A 12,423-nucleotide genomic window follows, 5' to 3' on the forward strand; every position below is an offset into this window, starting at 1 on the left:
TTGTGAAGAAAAATAAATAAAGCTTCAAGTCTCTCCCTTGTCATACCCTGTTCTTGAAGTATATTATGTATTGCGTTCTCTCCTTCCTTTTCCTGCCAGTTTATTCTACTATCATTATATTTCTCGCATACAAAAAGTACATGTTCTACATCTTCTTCGTAGACGCCATGTTTCAAATCAATGAAAAAAGAAAAAAAAAAAGCGAAGCGGAGACGGAGCATTGGCTTCCGGTTTGCTGCCGCGGTTCAGCTCAGCAGCGCCACCGCAGGTTGACATGGGAACTGCACCTTATTTCCATTTGACCCATTTTTATATCAGAATTATGGGTTTCTTTGAACCAAATTGCCCCAAAATAACATGAATGCGTGGATATACGTTGTATGGAAGTCATGTAACATTCTTGGCAGGTAAAATTAATGATTACTTTCATCGAATTGTGGGTGTGTTTTTTTTTTTTTTTTCAATTTTATAGCATTTGAAATAAACTGTGATCCGTTCAACATTCTCTGATCTTAACTATCAGTCAAAATAATCCATAATTTTAAGCTTTTTTGAACAAAAAAAATAGGTATTATGTCATTTAAATTATGTGTATTGGCCATGTTAGTCAAAAAGCGTCGAAAAAAGTGACAAAAATGTTTCAAAAAGCGTCAAAAAAACATTGGAAAAAGAGCCAAAAAAATTCATTTGCAATTTTGACCCAGAAATACAACAAGTTCACGGTCTACGGGAAGACAACACAAGGGTTACATTCAATAAGATTGTGACAAACACTCAAAACTGTCCAGTTGTTTTCTACTATCCATCCATCATATTTACATAATATTACACTTTACTTCTACTTAATTTGCTAATTTAGCTATCTAAGAAGGAATATTACATACGGTAGAAGACTTTAAATTTGATATTCTGATATTGTACATTTGCATTTTAAGGGTGATGCGGGGGGTCTGCTGCAGCAAAAAATTGCTGCATTGATTGTCAATATTATCGCATTATTATTATTTTTCAAAGGGACCGAATGCAGGGTGTAACTATGGTTCAATCAGCTATCTCTCTACTGACTCCATTTTGTCAACCATGTGTAGATTAACATGACGTTAATGCATGCTCATCTAACAACAACAACAATTCTGTTTTGGGTTCAGGGACAGAGTCTTATTACTGTAAAATATGGGACATATACATCAAACGCAGAATGTTGTTGAGGTCAACCAACCACTTGCTTTGGATTTAAAGGTTAAGGTACTTTATTGTCACATACACAGACATGTAGTGAAATTCATTCTCTGCATTTAACCCATCCCTCAAGGGAGCAGTGGGCAGCCAATCACAGCGCCCGGGGACCAACTCCAGATCTGAGCCAGTGCCTTGCTCAAGGGCACTGACTGGAGAACCTAGTACATGTTTTTTGATGGTGGGGTTAACTGGAGTACCTGGAGGAAACCCACGCAAACGTGGGGAGAACATACAAACATGGCAAATGTAAAAATGGCAGAAAGGCATTCTTTCTTTCGTCTTATTTTTATTTGTTGACTAAAGTGTCTGTTATATTTCGTCAGTCTTCGTCATCATATATGACTTTTTATTTAGTTTTTATTTAGTTTTCGTCCGTGAAAAAGGTTCCTTGACGAATATTTTTCATCATAGTCTTCGTCAACGAAATGAACACTGTCCAGGAGTGATACCGTCAGAGTAATCCAGTGGTCGACTAAAGTGGTGAGGTCCAGCGGTGGTCGTTTGGTCCAGTGGATGGCAGGACAGATTAGGACAGAGAGATGGAGAGAGGAGAGAGAGATTAGGACAGACAGAGAGAGGGAGAGAGAGAGAGGAGAGACAGATTAGGACAGACAGAGAGAGGGAGAGAGAGAGAGGAGAGACAGATTAGGACAGACAGAGAGAGGGAGAGAGGAGAGAACAGAGAAGCTACCTAGGAGCAGCGGGCCGAACACAAACTGTATTTCAACAATTTAGACATATTACAGATATCATTTATGTACAATATGAACAGCTTTGGACCGAGTACTGAGCCTTGTGAAACGCCACGTTACTTTCTTTAAATCAGATTTATCGTTACCTATTTGTACGTACTGCTGTCTGATGTCCACATAGTTACTAAGCCATGTGTGTGCTACACCTCTTATACCATATGTTTCTAGTTTTGTCATTAATATTGCATGATCTATAGTGTCAAATGCTTTTTTTTTAGGATAGAGTCATGTTTACCTGAGTGATGGTGAATGTACAGCCTCTGGATGGTCCAAGTCCATCTCTTAGTCCTGGTCTTGGTCCTGGTTGTTGGCCTTGAAAGAATCCTAACACACACACAAGTTCAGAAGGTAACAACACAGATTGACACAAGTAAAATGTTCATGCATTGCATATTTAAACTGTAGTACACCTGACACAGCCTGTTCTCATGAACACACGACTTTCACCCATGAAACAGGTGATGGGAAATGACAAAAAGGTGATGTTATTTTAAAACGTTCTGCTCATTCCTTGAACCCAGTCACACTGTGATGTAAATGCACCAGATGTTACAGCGTCTCAGGAAGCTTTCACAGCCACTATTCAGAAGACAATATCACACTTTCTGACTCCATTAGATATTTACCTGGCTGTGATTAGTCCCTGCAAGTTCCCAGTCCATATCGTCATCCTGGTCCTGGTTGTTGGCCTTGAAAGAACCCTAACACACACACAAGTTCAGAAGGTAACAACACAGATTAGTGATTGAAAAGGATATTAAAGTAAAATGTTCATGCATTGCATATTTAAAGTTTACAGTACACCTGACACAGCCTGATCTCATGAAGTATTCCTACATATACTACATATATCTGTGACAAGTTAAGCTCTGTAACTGGTATGTATTCCAGTATTTATTACTGTCAGCAGCACATTGACTGCTGCTGTATGAGAGCATGAATATAGGGAAGAGGTCAGGGGGGATGTTTGGCTCCTAAAACACAGGGCTTTTACCCAGGAAACAGATGTTCTGGGGTCTCATTTATAAACGTGGCGTACGCACAAAACGGGGCTGAAAATGTGCGTACGCCACTTCCCACGCAAAGGTTGTGATTTATAAAAAACAAACTTGACGGGAGACTGTGCGGTCCTCCACGCAAACTCTGACCCGTGCGTACGCACATTTTGGAGACAAAATAGGAATTGGCGACGCAGATGGTGAGGTGGTGAACTGAAGTCAGACTGCAGAGAGTAAATGGGAATAACGATTACTCGTAATATTTTCTAGTATTGATGCCTCACGCACATTTTTTCACTCCATATCATCCACGTTACCATGAAGATTAAATCCAGCAGTGGTATTTGCGCTTGTACTGAGTGATAATTGTTCCATAAACACCTTGTAAAATCCAACTCAAATCTTTAATAAAAATGTGTTCTTAATGTTTTGCATGGATTACAGGATAGCATCAAATACCCTACCATTACATAACGGCAGAACACAGTGTAAATAACTAAATACCTTTCTTTAATACTGTGCATATATCATCAAATGTCAAAGTCTAGAAATACAGCCGTTAAGCTTTCGCGCAATCGTTACACTTAATGTCCTCGTTATCGGTCGGAACTTTAATACTGTTCATGACAAAACCTGCATGAAGAAAAGTGTGTTTGCCTATTAGACTTTCTTTCATCTTCAAATTGTACCACTAGTTGATGCTGTGATTTTGGCAAGGTGTTAACAATCACGAATTGTTGTAAACATATAAATACTGCGGTGAACCTGTGCGTAATGCTGCATGATGGCACTGCTGCCCCTGCAGGAGGACTATGCGCTAATGGAAGAATCAGGAGAGAAAGAGACTTCAGGGACCATGATGATGACTGGCTAATATGCCGATTTAGATTCCCTACAGCTGAGCTCTTGGATCTATGTACTGAATTGGATCCAGTAGAGAGGGCAACGCGCCGGAACCGTGCCATCCCGGTCCAAATACAGGTCCTTGCCACTCTGGGGGAAACCGGCTGTTTCCAGAGGGAAATATTATATTTAATCTTCAACTTCATCACTAAGGCTTGTTTGGATATACTATATAGTTCTGTTAAATCTTATCATATATGTCTGGTATATTGAAGCTGTCCCAGAGTGGCGTAATGTCTGCCGTTTTGGACGTATTATTACTATATGTAGTCTATAGATCAGGGTTCCCTACACTGTGCAACAAGCCAAAATTATAATTCAATATCCCACTTTCTGTCTTCATTAGATATTTACCTCTGCAGATTTCCACTCCATGGGAGAGACATCATCAGCAGCAGCTGCACCACCAGCACCAGCAGCAGCAGCAGGACCACCAGCACCACCAAGACCACCAGGACCACCAGGAGGACCAGCAGCTGCAGCAGCTGTCCTCTGGCTGGAATCCTGCAGCAAAACACACAATTAAAACTATAAGTTAAAAAATATGTTTAAGATTCAAGAAATTATTGTTATTATGTAAACTTCAAATGCAGCCTAGTATCAAAGACTTCACACATTTACAAAGAAACACAGATGAGATCAGAGTGAAGAAATATCAGAAACTAAGTAATATGAGGACTATCCAGCTGTGTAGTGGAGGGTAGACGCACCTATCAGTCAGGAGTATACACACTACCTCCTACAGGTCACTTACCCGTTCAGCTTCATTCATGCACACACTCCTTTATATCTTCCAGTTTCAATATATAGAAGTTACACTGACATCCTGAACCTCTGCACATCCTGCACTAATCCATACAGCCTCTTTTTTTAATTTTAAACACATATATGTATGTTAATTGTTTCTGTATTTATTGTTTTTGTGTATTTCATATTAATGTTTAATATGTTTATGTATGCACCAACAACCAAGACATATTCCTCCTAAGTTATACTTACTCTGCAATAAATCCTTTTCTGATTCTGATTACAGACATGTGCACCGAGTCATCTAGGTTGTTTAGGCAAAGTATACTTCACATCTAACTTTGATTGTGTGTGCTACATTAAACCCAACTAAGTATTTCAATTATACATTACATACATACAATTATACATAACATTGATACATTAGATTTTGATAATAAGTTTCTTTAAGTCCACACGAGCAGCAGCCTGGCTCAGGGTCTTCCATCTTACGTCTCCGGTAAGAGCCAAAACAGCCACGTTGCCATGTTGGCACACGAGCACTTAGACCCAGAGCAGCACGTGGTGACTAACCATGCAACAGTTTAAGTACGTGCAGGAACTTCTCCGGCTACTGACCATCAAAACTAAGACCCTCTACTATTTACTATCTTACTTGTCTGTTCATTATTGTTTAAAATATAAAAAAAGTCCAAACCTTGGATGAGGATGAGAATGGGAAAGCCATTTTACTCGTCACTAGTGAAACCTTTAAGCACAATAACCGACGCATGCGTAGTACGTCATAACCCTTGCATTGTGGGTACAGACTATACGTAGAAACCTAAAGAAGTCTATTCCACCTGTAACATCTCACACAACTAAATCTGTTAAGCTGCGATATGAGAAGTGAATGTTGGGTACGGCAGACGCTGTTTTCACAAACCGCTGTCTGTCTTCAATTACATTAGAAAAGTTCTCACAACAACGTTAGAAACATACCTGTCCTCCTCCTGAGGTCCGTGGCGATCATTCAGACGGTTCCTCGGCTCATGTCAATCCACAATCTCTGAGAGAAAAGACAGAAACCGTCCACTGTCCATCAGATGCGCGCATTGGTTTAGAGATCTTCCTGTAATGAAGAGGAAGCAACATCAGCAACAGGGAAATTTGTGAAGTGAATTTGCATTGTCAAGTTATTATGCCACTCCTTTATCATTATTAGACCTACCTACAAACCAGCTCAGTGTTCACCTGGGCACACACACACATCAAAAAAGTCACAGCATACATATGCACAGCAGATATATTAACACTGGACTGAACAAAAGAATATGCTCACAAAAAAACAGTAAACTGAAAAAGAAAAGAGGCATCATAATTGGTAACAATGAACCATTGAGGTGTTTGGTCAGGTGTGTATATGTTGGCCAATCAGCTCATGTAGTGTCATTTTGAAATGACAAACGTGTGACTTTATGTCAGATTGTTGTGTCTTATGCAGAGAACCTTTGGGCCACCGTGCTGCCAAGGTGCCGAAAACTTCTTCCATGCTGGGTGTCCCAAAACCTAGGTTAAAAAGTAGAGGGGATCGAGCTTCTGCGGTGGGTGCTTCAATCCTCTGGAATAGCCTTCCACTGTATCTTCGAGAGGCGCATATATATATATATATATATACATTTAAGTCCCTGCTAAAGACACACCTTTTTACTTTGGCCTTTGGTCCTGGCTGAGTGTGGGCGTCAAATGTCTTTTAATGCGTTTTGTTGTTTCATTGTTATCTGTAACGATGTATTTTACGTGATCATTTTTGTATTTGATATTCTGTCTTGTTCAGCACTTTGTCCAACCACAGTCGTTTTAATGTGCTATATAAATAAATTTGACATTGACATTGACATAAATCTATCTGGAGATGTAAAAATGTTAAGATTTGTCCGGAAGAGACTTATTTTAATATTCAGAAACAGAGCCAACTGTCAGATGGAATTAATGTCAATGTAACTTGATAACGGAATATGACATGATGCTTTTAAGAAGATTTATTCTAATTTACAACAATGTGACAGTCTACTATTTGTTTTTGTTTTTGTCTTGGTGCATCTTGTGGAAACGTTGCACGCTGTGGCTGTTTCTTTTTCTCCCAGTTGAGTTAAGATGAAGTGGAGGTTTGTGCTTTGGTCAGTCAGAGAAGATTATAACGTTTATGTTGGAAGCTTTTTGTGGAAGTTGGGTGCTGTGGGTTTGTAGTCAAAACTCACTCGTAGTTTCCTCACTGGATGATGGATTTGTGGTCAGGATTTCTGCAGCTTCAGAAAAAGCAGCCAGAAAGAGCAACCACTGGCTGTGGCTTTAACCTGATATTGTAGGAGAGTCCGCCATCATCTAGACTTTATTCTCGCACTACTGGACTTATTTGCACTACCACCATGACACACCCTCTCATAGAGCACCTCACCATGCAGACTGAATCACAGGGTCAGTCCCTGCCCGGTCACTGCAAGCCTCTCATGCTTATACATCCCTTTAGTACATTCATGTGGATTTTTTATTAAGTATCTTTTCTTTTATTGTCCATATTATTCATGTGGATCTGTTATTTTATCATCCTGTTAATGATGTGTGTGTATGTTGTTTGTGATGTTTTTAAGGGTACTTTTGAAGTATGGTTGTATGCAGTCTTGTATTTACTTGAAAGCAATACTTGAGTAAAAGTACAAGTAGGCTATCTTGCCAGAAAATAGACTTTGGTAGAACTTTAAGTCACCTTTCAGAATATTACGTTAATGAAGTCTTACAGTATCTGATATTTACTATCAGAATCAGAATCAGTTTTATTGGCCAAGTATACTTACATACACAAGGAATTTGACTTTGGTAGGTGTTACCTCTCTATACATTCAACAAATAGACATGTAGTAGTAGACATTCAGTAGACAAATAGTAATATAGACACATACTGTACAATAGAGACAACAATATACATATAGGCACATATCAACATAATATACAAATAAGACATAATATCAAGACAAGTACACATGCACACTTTTTTGTGCACATTTGTTTTTCCAGTACAACAATTATTTTCCAATATAACAAATTTCTTCAGATTTTATTTTGTAGTAACAAGTAACTAAGATGCTTAGGGGAAATGTAGTGGCGTAAAAGTAAAAGTTTCCGGAAATATAAAGAACAAAGTGAAGTACAGATACGTGACAAATCTACTTAAGTAGCTATACAGTAAGGACGTTTTTGCATATCGTTACATTACAACACAACATTATGTCGTTTTCTTCGGATGGTCCCATTTCCCGAGTTGGGAAGTCGTTCTTCTTGACCTTTAAGTTGTAATGTGGGGAAAAAAACATGGACAAAATAAAGGGTGATCTGAAAGTCTTGAGAGCCATCTACCATAAGTTGCAAGAGACATTGATCACATCAGAAATTGATCAAAACATCCTTAAAATGAGACAAACAATGTATGTCAAAATGTACAGAATGCAAATAAAAAATATAGGGGGGAATAGAAATGTGATCTGAACTGAACTGAACTGAACAGAACTTATTTTGCATCACAAAAACATTGGAAGAAAACGTCAAAAACTTTGGAAAAAGTGTAAAAAAAACCCTGTTATAAAACAGTGACAAAATCATCAGAAAAAGTGATAAAAATGTTGAAAAGAAGTGACCAAAAGGTTAAAAAAAAAAACATTAAAAAAAAAATGGTTGCATGGTTGACAGGAAGACAACACAAGGGTTAAATAAATACCTAAAGTCCCATGAGTTCAGTCCCCTATCACAACTTCCTGATACTATCTTAATGTCACAGATGTGTCTTCATTGCAGGAGGAAAGGGGAGGAGAGAACACAACTATTATCTTCCCAAAACAAAGGCTTAAAGGCATTTATGGCAACACCCAGGGGTGCTCTTAGCATTCCCCTGGCCTTTTGTGGGACCTCTGCTGCACACTTTGTCTTTGTGCTCGACGTCTCTTTTACTGGTGCCTGAACGGCGCCACAAAACCTCTAAATTATGTTTGACTTTCAGAACGTGCGTGGGGTGGTCTCACGTCATCTCAAAGCTTTTTATATGCGCTCTTTACTTTGTGACAGTAAATGGAAATGTTGAGGTTGGAAAAGTAAAGAAGACATTTGCACATTCAAACATCGGATCAGCTGCCATGGGTGCAAATGTGTCAGGATACATTCTGCAGATAAATCCACTCACTTGATCCGCAAATGTTGTGAAATTTGTCTACTTTTAGTTACTTTTTTTCAGGGATGCACCGAATCCAGGATTCGGCTTTGGATTCAGCCGAATATTGGTTGATTGGTGATTACGGGAAGGTGTTTACGTAGGTGGAGCGTTCAATGCAGCAGGCTGAGAGGAAGTGAAAATGGAACTGGTGAGCAGAAAAAGTGTTGTTTGGCAGTACTTTCAGTCAAAAGAAGGCCATTCAAGTCCAGCTGCATGTTCAATCTGCAATGCTGATTAGTCTCGTGGTGGCTGACCCTTCCCCTTTAAGACAGGTGGTCATGTGACGTAACGTTAGTCCTTCAGAGCTCGAACCTCCTATGGCGCCATTTTGATGCTACAAAGCCATCACCCGACGTTAGCATCCCATTGACTGCCATTCATTTTGACGTCACTTTGACAGCGAATAACTTTACATCTGAAGCGTTTAAAGACTATTTGTCCGTTGTTTATTTCTTAAGAAACACGACAATGTATAAAAGGCTCCATTACCTTGTATCTCACGTTATGGCTCCGTAGCAGACATTTTTATAACAATAGGCTAACAATTGTGTCATAACCACACAACTTACTGTCGCATAGTAGAGGAGTTACCGTATAGTACAGGAGAAGCTCTCAGGCAGTTTGAACTTACATTAGCTGTTTACGTTTATTTACTAATGTTAACTAGCATTTTAGTTAGCAGTAATTAGCCTGTGTCCATGTTATCTCCTTACATATACCTACGCTCTCCGTCTCTGCTAGATTGGGAATGATTGAGATTTCTCTTGGCACAGCTACCAGAAGACTTCCAACTTTCAGACAGGTTGCTCACGTCACATCTACGTCGTCTCTTTCAGTTGGCGGCTGCTCAGTAACGCTCAGCCATCACTGGAAAAGTGCTTCTAATGGCCTTCTGGTCTCCGTCCAGAGCAACAGGATCTGTTAGTCCATTCTTATATACTGTCTATGAGAAAAATACCGTAAGCTGCTGCTGACACCGTGATGCACGTTTTTCTATGGGTAGTGAAGCTACAGTAGTCAGTGTTTTATGTTCGCTGCAAAGACAAACTAAATCACCTGATTAATGCAACGTAATCACGACATATCCCGGCCATTTTTCACTGCAGAAAGCTGCTACCAGCCAGGCTAAAGCTAACATAGTTAGCCTGAAGAAACAAGGCGTCTGTCCCAACTAACGTTATGGTTCGGAGCGGTTCCTGAAATTTAGAGGAAGCAACATGCATGCATTATTAATATCATTCACTTTAGCCTGGATTGATATTCTATGAATACAATGGTGTCATGTCAGTCAACCAGTGTATTTCTTCCTAATTTCCCTCTCCAAAATCACTTCAGAAGAGTAGTCACAGCCTTACTTGCTTTGGTTTTTGTAAAGAATTAAAGTTCAACAAAGACTGGTTCACATAAGAACATTTCCTTTTTCATTTTCTTTGTAGATGCACTCCCCTACAAAATCACCCCAGTAGTTGAGAATGATTTAGTATCTCTAAATAGGGCTATTTATGTCCTCTTGTAAAAATTTGTCTTTTTTTCATATCGCAATATATATCGCAGGGGGAAAAAATATCGCAATGTAAGTTTTTTCCAATATCGTGCAGGCCTAGTCTAATACGTGGGGTCAAACTAAATATTAAAAACTGAAACTAAACCTTTCAGAAAACTGAAACTAAACTAAACTAGCAACCACACTCTGAAAACTAACTCAAACTAAACTAAAATAAAAATCCCAAACTCAAAACCTTGCTGCAGTCACAGCTAAAGTATTCTCCATCTCTCCTATCCTGTCTTCACCAACGTATATTTTCTGTCTTCATCATTTTTCATCCCCTCAACCCCCCCCGAGTCTACCCGTTTCCCGTTGTCCTGCAGAAACAAAGCTGAGGGTCAGAGAGGGTCAGGCCTACTGGTGACATCTGCTAATTGTCCTGTTGGGCTGGCCTCTCTTCTGCTTTCTATACCAGTCTCTCCGTAGGTGTCTGTAGCTGCGAGCACGCCGGCAGCTGCCACCTTTATGACTTACTGCCTCCACAGGATCATTTACTCCTAAGCCCCCCCCCCCCCCCGGGACCCTCCTTTACTACATGAGGCCTCTCTGGGTATTAGCAAACTATAACCGATAATGTGGATTTAAAGATGCGTCTGTTAGCTGAATTGTAAAGTTAATGAAGCAATTGGAGGCAGATAGAAGTGTGGAGAGCAGCCAAATCAACGTAAACACATATTAGAGCAACAAGTAACAAGTCAAAGGCTACATTTAATCAAAGAGAGCTACAGCCTTTGATGATATTTAAAAAAAAAAAAAAAAAACAGCTATAGACTCATCTTTCCAGTCAGGCATTGGATCAGTCACATTGCTGGCTGTATTACTGTGTATTCCTATAATAACTTTATTTGTATTAGCACCTTTAGAAACAAAGTGCTTTGACTGAGGCAGTGATGGAAAGTATAAGTATAATTTGGGGTACTTTACTTGAGTATTTGCATTTTTTGCTACCTTATATTTCTACCTTACAACATTTTAGAGCAGGGGTCTTCAATGTTTTTTAAGCCAAGGACCCCTTAACTGAAAGAGAGACGGAGAAGGGACCCCATACTACATATATTGTATAAAATGTTGCATATCAAACTGGGGCTACAGTAACGTGTAGGGCCACCTAAAGCCTTTATACCATTTTTGCATAGGATACTAAGCTATTGAAATAGCCTACTAATTGTTGGCATGATTTTATAAATCATGTTTGAATGTTAAACATACATGTAGCCCAGTGAACCCTTAGGATGAACTGTATATGTGGATGGCCTTAGAGACTATGGGATTTATGTTTGCTAATAATATGTTGGATTCATGTTAAGACTTTTTAGTAAGCTATTAAAATAGCATAGTAATTGTTGGCATGTTTTTATAAATAATATTAAAACATACATGTGGAACAGTGAATCCTTAAGATGAACTGTATCATCAGAGGGGATTTATATTACAGATACAGTACAGTACAAGTACAGAGCTAATGAAATGCAGTTAGCATCTAACCAGAGAGCAAGTATATAGCGATATAGCGATATATATATATATATATATATATATATATATATATATATATATATATATATATTTACAGAAAGTGCAGGAGTAAGTATTGCAGCTCTAACTTACAACATGTACAAAAATACAGTATCAGTGAGTATATTAAAATGTAGACAGTAGGGATTGCAAATGTGTGGTATGTACAGTATGAACATCAACAAATGTACAGTTGGATGATATATGTATAGAACATAGTTAAACAGTGAGGTGGAAGCTGCTGAATAGTGCAAACTATTATTCATCATCATATTTGTTAATAATATGTTGGATTCATGTTAAGACTATCATTTTTGAAAAAACTTTCAAAACTTCACAATAATTTCGTGCCCCCAAATGTCTCATTCTGATTCTAATGAAAAGAATGTACAAGCCCGTTTTGGTTGGACCCAATAAAGTTATGAACAAAAAAAAAAAGAAAAAGAAAAAGAAGTGATCAGATGGCTAGCGACTCTCACACAG

General features: G+C 38.8%; 1 long non-coding RNA gene across 2 annotated transcripts; it reads right to left on the reverse strand.

The window, feature by feature from the left end:
- Window positions 1-1,256: 1,256 nt before the first annotated feature.
- On the reverse strand, window positions 1,257-5,739 carry LOC144531457 (uncharacterized). 2 transcript variants are annotated; one of them, XR_013503219.1, is made up of 5 exons: window positions 5,621-5,739; window positions 4,247-4,396; window positions 2,618-2,692; window positions 2,227-2,315; window positions 1,257-1,711 (listed from the first exon to the last, which is right to left on the reverse strand). It is a non-coding gene; the product is annotated as an uncharacterized LOC144531457 (long non-coding RNA). The 2 variants fall into 2 exon arrangements; XR_013503218.1 differs by having other exon boundaries at window positions 1,257-1,930.
- Between the last annotated feature and the right edge of the window lie 6,684 nt (window positions 5,740-12,423).

The sequence above is a fragment of the Sander vitreus genome, chromosome 16 (assembly GCF_031162955.1).
Source record: "Sander vitreus isolate 19-12246 chromosome 16, sanVit1, whole genome shotgun sequence".
Lineage (NCBI taxonomy): Eukaryota > Metazoa > Chordata > Actinopteri > Perciformes > Percidae > Sander > Sander vitreus.